Below are 12,137 nucleotides of genomic sequence, written 5' to 3' on the forward strand. Positions count from 1 at the left end.
ATTAAAATTGTATTTAATAAATCATTTTCATTTTCTAAAAATATGTAAAAAATTTAGCTGTCATATTAACATATATTGTGAGTCCACAAAGGAAGATTTTTTGAACTCTAACTCCCATAATACAGAAAGAGATTTCATATATTGAAATACAGACAGCCTTTGAAAACATTTGTACATCATTATTAGATAATAAGTTTAAGGCAGGTGTCATCTTTTCATCTTTATCAATCTGATCAAGTTTGTCCAAATATTGGTCAAAAGAAGAATCTGAGTCTATAATCTTATTCCTGTCTCCTGCCCTGACAAAGGTTTAGTTTAGTTTCTTTAGAGACCTCTGTTGGAGGTACATATTTCTTGTTAACAACCTTCTTTCATCTCTCTATATATTTTCTTCTCTCACGTTTTATGATTATAGTTTTCATATTATCTTTAAAATTATAAGCAGATTATTCAGAATGATTTTGTAATCAAGTAAGTTAATTATTCATACTTGACCCTAACTAGAAGCAAATCTATAAACTAAAAATGCTATTAAATAATTGATTTCCTGTCTTGTTTTAAGCGACCTGTTCAAACTGTGATTGTTAGTTTTGCTGGAAATTTCAATTTAATCTCCTCTAAGATAGCATGAAGTTATTTTACTAGTTTCTTCTCTCCCCATCATAAGTTTTTAAAACAATTTTCTAAATGAATTATTGATGAACTTTACCTACCTATCTATCCATCTATCCCTTCCCTTCCTCAGGATTTAACTCATTTCTCATCTCCACCCTTCTGCTTATCTGTTGTGGACTGAATTATGTCTTTCTAAAATTCATATGATGTCATATGATGTCCTAACCCCCAATGTGATTGTGGCCATACATAGGACACTTATGAGGTAATTAGTTAAATTAAGTCATTAGGGTAGGACCCTAATCCCACAGGACATCTGTCTTTATCAAAAGAGGAAAAGATACCGGTTCTCTCTCCATGTACATACAAAAAAGGGGACATATGAAGACACAGAGAGCAGATCATCATCTACAAGGCAGAAAGAGAGGTCTCCCAGAGACCAACCTGTTGGCAACTAGATATCAGACTGCCAGCCTCCAGAATGGTATGGAAATAAGTGTGCCTGTTGTTTAATCCACCCAGTCTGTGGTATCTTGTTATAGCAGCCTGAGCAGTCTCAACCTAAGCAACCAATTTCTACCACCCTTTCAGATTTCTGTGTAAATATCACCTTTTCCAAAGCCCTTGCTATCACATCCATTTTCATCAACACCACATTACTAGACTTGCTGCATTTTTATATGTTCTAGCTAATACTGTTTTGGATTTCTGTCACCTGTGACTGATTTAGAAGCTTCTTCAGTTTAGAGACTGTTTCCCACCAATTAAACATCCTTAAGACCTATCACAGTGAGTGGTGAATGTTAGGCTACAAGAAATATTTGTTGAAGTGCATTTTTGGAGACATATCTGTACCTGGAAGGCTAGCTATCATAAAGTTGTCAAACAATTGCACATGTTCAATTTAACTTGAATTGAAATTCTAAAGACCTTTTTTATGTGATAAAATCATGGGGTTCTTCCCTCCAGTGAATTAAAATAGCTACCAATGAGATTATTAATTATATTATACTATATCAACTCAATATACATTTAAGTGGCCTCTAAAAATAATGATTATGAACTCTGTGTAGCATTGTGGAAACATTATAATAAAATGTATGTGAATTGCATGTAACATAATAGAAACATTATAATAAAATGGAAAAGACAGGAGGTGAAATTGCTCATGAACTATGATTCCAAGTGTTAACAGATTGAAACATGAGAATATTTAGAGAATAATAGTTATAACATGGTGTCAATATGAATATTTTCTCCATTTTCCAAATTTCTGTGTTGTTTTCTATTTTCACCATTAAAATATTAAATTTACTTAAAAACGCAAGGAAACTTGTGAGTAGCATAGATAATACGTATTAGAAGAATATGTGTTAAAAAGGTGAAATAGCATGGCAGCTGGACTCGTGGGCATGGGCAAACTGGATGGGGTTAAATCTCATATTTAATGCTTACTAGCTTGATGATCTTGAAGAAGTGATTTGCATGCTCTGAGACTTCATCTCCTTGTCCTTTGAATGAGAAATGATATTAACATAATGCCCACCAAAGAACTAAGACTGCTGGAGTATCAGGAGTGCTCTTAAACGCCAGCTAATAATTTCCAATACAGTGTAAACTCTGTGAGGCTAGGGACCTGTGAATTCACTACTATAGATTAGTGCCTGGCATTTGGTAATTTTATAATACAACTTTACTTATAGATAAATGAATAAAAGGGTGAATGTAATGAAGCTAATAGAAAAGACTTCATAGAAAATCTAGGAATTTTGAAGAAAAGAAGAGCAGGACTTTATATACATATACTTGCATATCTATCTATAATTTCATTATATGCCTGATGTCTAAGCAGATAACTAAATAAACAAACACTTTTTGCTTCCTGAAGAGAATTAATCCAATTTTCCTTTAAGTTGTTTCCTGAGTAAGATAGTTTTTTTCATAAACGGCTTTAACCCATACCTTGTGATAATTTACTGTGTCTCTGTTCAGAATGATTTTCTTGTGATAGGTTAACTCAGGTTCTAGTAGAATCAGCCATGGTAAATATGTAAAATAAAATTACTGTAAGAAAGATGAATAACATTGGTAAGATCATTTAATATTTTTGGAAGAGAAAAAAAGCAGAAACTGCCTAAAACTTAGAATGCTCCTAGGAACAAGCTGCATTCCCTGCTTTCAAAATCCTTCTTGCTACTTCTGCTCAGTGATGGCACTGAAATTCACTGATGCCTCTGCACACAGTTTTCTTTTTTCAACCTCAGGTCATATCACATTTACAGTTGACTGTCTTAAAAACACATCTGGAATGCACCCAGTGTATTGATTATCTCTCATATTTAAATTGAAAACTATAATGGACTTGGAAGGGAATAAACCAAGTGGTGGCCAGCTTTCTCTATCACTTTTTCTGTGTGTAGCACAGCAGATATATCTAAACATTTTCAGGATAAAAGGAGATTCAAGTGAGCCACTCAGTGATGTCATAATAAACTTCCTCCCCACGCACACATAGGAGTGTAACACTGACTTACATGTGTTCCAGGAGATAAACCACTCACCCATTCTTTAGGAAATAATTATGAATGGAGTAAGTCAAAGTGTGTCTCCCTGTCCCCTCTCCAGCCCTTATTAATATATTCATACATCTATTGATTCAAAAGGTTAGTCATTCAAATATATATACTATGCATTCATCACACATTTTCTCTATACTAAAGGGCTGTGGAATTTTTGCATTCCAAGAACTTACATTCTAACTGGGAGAGAGACACTGTAAATGAAAAAAAAAATAAGTAAAGTAATTTCAGAATGCAAAAAATAAAAATGTAAAGAAGAAATAAGGGGGCAGAGGTATAGAGTGAGGATGTTTTCATGGCTATTTTAGAGCTAGTGTTCTGAATGTCTTCTCTTAGGGAGTTACATTTCAAGCTGGGGTGTGACAAATGGACACTCAGCCACAACAGGATATTGGGAGAAGAGAATGTCAGGCTTAATTTCCAAGGAGGATAGTGGCTTGAGGTTTCCAAAGAATTGAAGAAGAAAGGGAAGGAAGGAAGAGGGAGAGAGAGAGAGAAAGAAAGAAAAAGATGAGAAAATGTTAGTGGGATTGAAGAAAACCATGACAAGTTTTATGGGGTGGATGTGAAGGAATAATATGGGCTCAATTTGGCCATGAAAAAGTCTTAGATATTCTTCTAATTTCAATTGATCTTCAGTGGAGCATTTTCCCTAAGGCAGTGATATTATCTATTAGATAATTTCTTAAAAAATTTACACACACACACACTACTCAAACATCTTTTGTCTTATGAAGAAGTTGTCTAGACACAGAGATAGGACACCATGTACTGAAAGATGTCCAAAGGAATCAATGTGAGAACTGAATTGTGAAAGCTTTGAGTTCCAGTCCAGATGAACAAGAGGAATAAAGCACTTTTTAAGTATTTAAGTATTGGTGAATCAACTTTACACTAACATTTTTTAAACCCTTGATTTTGTCAAAAAACATAAATATCAGCAAGATGCAACTGAAATTTTTTGACATCCCTGAAGTTTTAAACAGTCTAGACGTGTTTGCTTAAAGGTTGAGCAAAGGTTGAGAGGTTGACTTCTCAAGTATCTGCATATATTTTATTTACTACAAATATAAAAATTTCTTGTATAATAGAAACAGAATAGAAAGTGGTTCCTCAAAAATATGTTGGTGTATATTTGTAAAATATCTACCATTTATTGGACTATTACACTGTTCTGCACATATTTTAATTTTTCAAGAATTCAGATTTGAGGAGGAGGGTAGAGTTCAGTGGTAGAGTGCATGCCTAGCATGCACGAGGTCCTACGTTCAATCCCGGACCTCCATTATACAAACAAACAAACAGACCAAATTACCTTGGTCCCCACTCACCTCAAAAAAAGATTGTGTTAAAAAAAAATTCAAAATTTACATTGACACTAACAGGGAACTATTATCATGTTCAATTTCCTGTTGAAGAAAATGAGTTTCAGGGAGTCTCCCCCAGCTCATTTCAGATGGCAAATGTCGGGGTAGGACCTGATCTGAGCTCAGGTCCACCGAATTATTCTGCTGTCCCACACAGTTTAAACCATGGCTTCTTTCAAAGCATGCTTGAGTATTCAGCAGTAGAATGTGGGTTTCTTTTACTGTGTGGCTTACTCTGAAAACAGTAAAAGCACATAAAATTATGAAAAAGAGGAAAGAAAACATACATTGCTTTTTTGTAATTTTTTTAAACTACTCTATATCATTGTCCTCCTCATCCTCTTTTCTATTGCCCTTTCTTACTTAATGGCTTCAAACTTTCTTATGTCCCTTCTTCATGTCCTTTTTCATACTGTGCTTTGTTTCTTTGTGGCATAAGCCTTTATTCTTAGATCTACAGTCTTAAAGTACATTTGTGAATATATCTTATTTTTTAAGAGAAAAATATATAATATATATATGACCATAGAATAGCAAACTTTATAGGACTCCTAAATCTATAATTTTATACAAATATTTTTGTCATTTTTAAGCTTATAAGCAAAATCTCCATGTGAATAGTATGTTTGCAAATACACAGACACCAAATATAAAATGATATAATTTGGAATTTTTATATATTAAAAGCTATGGAAATAAGCCAGAAGCAAAGTGCTTATAATTGTTGTCATGGCAGAGAGAAAGTTATGTAGTTTACATAGCCTCAGAGCATCTGTTATCTGAATATGAACCAAAAACACTCTTTAAAAGATCCTGGGCACATTAATGGAATCATGATTTCCCCTAAAAGTAAATAAACCTATAGATTAATATTACAGGAAACTGTGTAAGAGGATATAGTAAAATATTTATTCAATGTTATTTAAAAAAAAATACTACTTCTGTTCTACCACGTGAGGACATCCAAGTATCAAGAATTTGAGTGGAAAGAACAAAGGAAGAAAAAGAAATAAGTAGAAAAAAGGCTTGCAGTCAATTTTCCTAGAAGCAGTACATTTTTCCTGGGCTTGGCACTTTATAAAATACAATTGTCTATGCCTGCTCTTCAAATAGAATCATTTATAAACATTGTGCAAATCTATATTATAAATTTCATAGCTCCTGCCAAAATTAAGGATATTTTCTTTGAAAAACACCTCATTTAATTGTTTTAACTGCAAAATTAATGAAATTCAGAACATCTAAGAAAAATTACAAAACAAATGACTAACATATTTTATAGCACCTCCTATTCAAGAGATGGAATCTGCATCTCAGTTCTGTGAATCTGGGCTTGTCTATGACTTGCTTTGACCCAGAGAACCTGACAGAAGTAATGGTTATCTTTTTAAGTTGTTAAGTTTCCAGGTGTTTCTTTCATTCAACACAAAATAACTGATACAACACTGACCAACAGGAATTGGACAAAATTATTTCAATAAATTTTCCCTGACAAATTAAATATCAAGTGATATCTAGATATTAAGTTCACTATTCATGCCCCCTGCCAGAATGTGGCTTTCTTCACCTGTCTAGAAATTCTAGAGACCCTGAGCTGTGGTTGCTTCTTTCTTAGAAAGGATGGATGAGAGTGGACTAGCCTGCTTATTGGCCTTGTCCTCTGTTAGCCACATCTGAATGTAGCTGCTCATCTAAAGGTGGGATTCTGCACTGTTCCTATTTATTATTTTCTCCAGAGCAGAAACTGTGGACCTATGGTTATATGTGATCACAATCCATGGAAGGACATATCACCATGGTCTTTTAAATAGATATAAAATGTCAACAGCCCTGGCTTATTAACACATACATGTCCTTAATAAAGGCTTAGGTAAAGATCGATCTTTGAGCTTCAAAAATGAAACAAAGAGCTATTGGAGGTCATCAATGAGAGGATGTGACTTCAGCTGACTCATGAGCTGGACCCACCAATCAGAGGCTCCTCAACCCCTCCCCTGCCCTTGCCATGTAACTTCTGACCACCTTTCCTACAGCTGGAGCTGTTTTCAAGGACACAGACTTGAGAGAGCAATGTATGATGCAGACCATCTGGAAAGTACATGTGACTGAATCCAGTAAAGGCCTGCAAATAAACTTTTAAGATTCTGGTGGGCAGGTTCAGAAGTCTATTTGTCCCACAGCCACCCAAGACAAACCTCATATGTAACTTCCCATGCTTATTAAACCTGCCACCTACCAGTCTGGAGTGGTTTGCCTCTTTCTTCAGGCTCTCTTTGCCCTCCATGCATGGGGTCAGTTTTTGAAACAACAAGAGCAGCTTCATTTCTCTAATGTGGCTATTAGCAGAAACCATAGATTGAATAAAGCACATCTGGTTACTACCTCCATCTACCTTAGAGGGTGGAGGAAGAGGGTAAAGGATAAAGGGCTCCTGACTTGAGTCCATGATGTTTGTAGAGAGGAGATTGCTCACTGCTTGGTAGTGAGTTCTTGAGTGCAGTATCTCAGCTTTACTACTTCAGACAAAGGCAGTGATTTTCGTAGGGAATGGCTGACAGCTGCAGCACTGATTCCACCAGGTATCAAAGGAAGAGAGGCTGAAGGATTATGCTTTTAAGTGGCCAGGTGGGTTGCTCAGATTTTTTTTATTTATTTATTTATTTTTTTAAGCAGTAGGTCTCCACCTGGAGTAATTCATCCCTGGGACATTTGGTAAGATCTGCAAAGATTTTTGATTGTCATACTAGGAGTGCAATGCTATTGCGATCTCGTCTAAGATGCTGCTAAATGTCATAAAATGTACAAGTCAGCATCCCTCCTCACTCCCCCCTACCACAGACACACACACAAGCACAATTCCGTCCAAAATGGCAATAATGCCAAAATCCAGAAACCCTGGTCTGGAGGAGATAGACCTTCCTTCCCAGATCAGGAGCACACAGGTAGTTTTTGCTCTCAGTCTTTCAAATTGTGTAATTAAATCCCAATGACACTTCTATAATTGAAACAGAATGGTTGTGCTTAAATTTAAACTACTCTATTATAACGAAATAATGTTATCCTATTTAAAATTTACAGGGAACAGATTTCAAATGATTTAGGGAAGAATCTGTTATTCAAAGGGAAACAATAGGCCCAGGTCCCCAGTGTGGGATTCCATGAAACAATTTACATAATACATTTACCATTTAATATAATAAACCCTCACTTATTATACAATTTTAGTTTTATAAAGAAGCTTTCATGTACCTTGTTATTAACAATAGCCCCAAATCACTGCTTAAAAAACTCATCTGTTACCGAAGTTGTAAATGAATCATTTCCTTGTGATGTCAGGGATCTTGGGGCCCATAAAAGGAATTTTTTTAGTGTCTATCAGAGTACACTACAAAACAGATATCATTAAGCATATGAAAAACAATATAATGCCCTTGCTTTTTGAGAAGACTTAGAAGAAAACACTTATTTAATGAGATCCTCACACTGAACATTATACAAAGATATGTGTAGCTTAATTAGGATTAAATTTAAGCCTTGTTTAAGTTGTAATTTAAATTATGCTTTTATGTCAACTTTTTTAAAAATTTATTTATGTGTATTTCTGAAATTTATTTGGATGGATATTTAGTTATATCATATTTACTCCTCTCATTCTTTCTAAAATAGAATCTAAAATAGATTGAGGGTTGTTTATCATCTGAAAGTTAACACTCAAACTATAGATGATTTTTAGCTCCTTACGCCATTCATTTTTCCCTCCATTGTGAACTGGCCAAATGCTGTAGTTATTTAGAACTCTTTTCCATTGTCTCCTGGAGAGAGTGAAAAGAAACAGAAATGGGATAGGAGAAATTAGCCTAACGCATTGACTTTAGAAGAAATAAATGTGAAAGCTGTTATTGTACAGTTTTGCAGTTGGATAACTATTGTAAAAAGTGACAGAAAACCAATTTTTATAGAAGTTTTATACCATTAAATGTATACTTAATTTTTTTTTAAATTCTTGTTTTTCCCTTTGTTACTTACAGATCAAAATTTATAATGAGTGCTTTTTGTTATTTTTTCTTCTCCATGAAAGTCATTTTGATAATTAGTCAGTTTATTACTGTGTTCCTTGATTTTAAGTTATTTCTGCTTCTTCATTACCTTGATTACATTATCTTATACAGTGATCCAAAAAACTGCTCTTACCCCTTTTATTTACTGATTTATAAGGCAGTGAATATAGTTAGCAGAAATTTTGTAAAAACTGAAGTGTGTCATGCATGTGGAAGTATTTAATTTTATTTTTCTTGAATCTATATCCTGACATTGATGTTGTCATTCAAAACTGCTTTAAGCATTGCTTTCTAAATTCTTACATTTATTCAACAAATATTGAATACATATAACACATCAGACTGTCCTTAGACAAAGGGATATAATGATTAAAACAAAATATGCCTGCCTCCACGAAACTTGCATTATAGCATCCTCTATCCTTCTGATTATGGTGTTTCTCTTGATTCTTTCTCAATCTATGCATTCATCTTTTTAACAAATATTTATGGTGTTCTTATGTGCTTGGCTTTGTTCTACATGTTTGGTACATAATGGTGAGATGATTACTATCTTCGTGGTTTTTAAATTAGAATGGGGAAATGAATATTATATAATAAAGGCAGACATGAATACAAAATAATGACATTTTAAGTACTAAGAAAGAGACAAGTGCTTTGTAAGAAAACAATCTGGGTAGCAGATTCTTGTATAGAATATGCAGCCCAATATTGTCCTTAAAGAAGTAAATCAACCTGAGAGCTGAGTGAAGAGAAGGAAATAGCCATGCCCAAGAATTCAAATTCATGTTTTTCTGATAGAATATCATCACATTTAAGTACTGAGATGGGTAAAAGTCACAGTCTTCAGTACACCAGAGTCCAGTGCAACTGAAATTCAGTGAATAAAAGGAGAGAAAGATATTAGAAGATGCTGGGTGGTGGCCCTGATGCTGAAGATCAAGAAGGTGTTTTTTGGAAATATAATTATCAGGAATTGGTGATTTTTTGTATGTGAGGACTAAGGAATACAGAAGTATCAAGGATGGCCCCTAAAATCTGAGCTTAAGCAGCAAAATAGGGGACATAGTTTATGGAAGGAGTGAGATGAGTTTGCAAAATGTGTTAGAGACACCCTTTCTGGCACTAAAGCAGAGATGTCAGGTGGAAAGCTGAGTATAGGTCAAACTTCAGAGGAGGTGATCAGATTGAAGTTAGAGGTATAATGAGAGATATCTTGGGCTGCAATTATAAGTCATAAAAACAGGTTCCCCAAAGAGTGTCTAGAGAAGATACTTCCAGTATAGATTCAATAGTAAGGTTTGAGTAGAGGAATAAAATCTGGGAGCATGCACTAGGAAATGGAGATACAGAAAAAATAGAACAAAGCTTTGACTTCTAGGGGATTAAGGTCAAGCTGAAGAGATATACAAGTATCTGAATAGTTATATGATAAAGGTATGTACTAGCTACTAATGGAGCACAATGGAGGAAACATTTAATTCTACTGAGGATAGTTCAGAGGACTTACAGAAGGATAATATGGAGCAATTCTGAAAAATCTTCAAAATAAAAAACAAGCTAATAGGACACAGGGAAGAACATTCTGAGCAAAGGATTTGAGATTAAAAAATTCAAAGCATTTGAACAATTGTAAATAGTTCAGCTTAATTACACGGTTATAGCTTGTTTCACAATTCAAGATTTAGGTTAACCTTCACTGATGTACCTTTCCACCTGCATTTTACATTCCTGTAGTAATTAACAAATCATATCGCTTTTGCCCTCTCATTGTCTGCATTAATATTTTCTCTCCTGGCTTGTCTTTAATCTGCACACTAAAAAGAGGAGCGTAATTCCTTTTTATAAGCAAATGCTCATGCAGTTCTATGCAAAGAGCAGATGGCCTACAAATGTATCATTTTCTAAACAACTGTATTCTTGTCCCTTTGTCCTTGGTGGAGATGGAGGTAAAACTTTTAATTAGTGTGAAAACCAAAATAACTGTATCCAAAATATTACAACATATCATTCTATCCTATCTGTGATGCCCTGATGTAAATAAAATAATTCAGTGATCTGAAATTAACCTGTAATTAAAGTGTTGAGAATCAATCAGTACAATTTGTTTCATTAAATTCAAACACACTCAAAATTGAATCAATTTATTAAGCTTACTTATTTCCCAGCCCCCAACAGACACAATATTACCAACATGTAACAAGTTCACATATAAACAGCTTCACTATTCCACTTACAGAAGTGAGACTACAACTTCCCAACTAGAATAAGGTACACTCTAAATGCAAATTAAAAGCAAGACAAGACACTCTAAATTGGAGATCTGCTTGCTGTTGGTGAGAATGCCTTGAAGTATTGTTTTTGATCTATATGCAAAAGTATAGGGACACACACTTTTCAAAAGAGAATACAAAGTTCAATCTAACTGATCCATGTTGTGCAGATTTTCCCTTCATTCAGTGCAAATTTAAAATGTATAAATTATTTTGATCAGAATTCAACAATAAAATCTTAACTCAAAAACAAAAACAACAGAAGTGTCTTGTTCACACAATGCCTGTGTGTCTTTGAAAAAAGAAAACTACCTGGAAGCAATCGTCTCTGTACCTCTCTGCCAATTTTGGTTAACAGATTCCCTCTTCTTGACTTGGAGCAACTCTCTTAGAATCATAAATTGTGAAAATGAATTGCACATTAAAGGTTCTGGCACCCGAGGACCTTGAGTTTTCCAAATTATGTTTTTCAAGACATTTAACTAAATGCAACTATTGTGTAAGGGGACGGTAGTTGTCAATATGAACACTTCAATAGAGTAGTAGTAGTCATGTTGAATTTTTTGCATTCAATTATTCATTCTATTTTATGTGATAACACATAATCTATGAATTATTTGTTAACTATCACAATTAAATTTGTCAGGTTTTTTTTGGTGAAACCACTACCAAAAACAGCAATGACTAAACATGCTTTTATAAGGATCAATCAACCAATGCAGTTTAACACATGATCCATTAGAACCTCTCTTTTCAAAGCCTGGAGTTCTTTGACAGGTGCAAAAAATGTACATACTGTATACATTACAGAAGAGATCTTACAAAATTCTATCAATAAATATCCACAAAACTATTGCATGTCACTGCTAAAATTCAGTTTCACTATTCTGTTGAAAAAATTCCATTGGTTACATATCTCATTTAAGTGTTGGAAAGAATACTCCATGACTTCTAAGAAATGATGGACAATCTGAATTAAATAGCTAATTAACTTAAAATCAAAACTATAAGTTACATATTTGATAAAAGTAATCTATATGTGTGCTTATCACACTAATATAATGTAGAATAAGATGGCTATAATTGTGGGAGACTAGATCTACAGAGGTAGTAAAATGGTCCTGCTAGCTAGTAAATCTGATTATTAAAATCAGGAAGAAATAAGAAGAAAGTAGGGAAGAGAGGGAGAGAGGAAGATGAGAGGGAGTGAAAGAGAAAAAGGAGGGAAGGAAGGAAGGAAGGATT

This window comes from Camelus dromedarius, unplaced genomic scaffold, assembly GCF_036321535.1.
Source record: "Camelus dromedarius isolate mCamDro1 unplaced genomic scaffold, mCamDro1.pat HAP1_SCAFFOLD_35, whole genome shotgun sequence".
Classification (NCBI taxonomy): Eukaryota; Metazoa; Chordata; class Mammalia; order Artiodactyla; family Camelidae; genus Camelus; species Camelus dromedarius.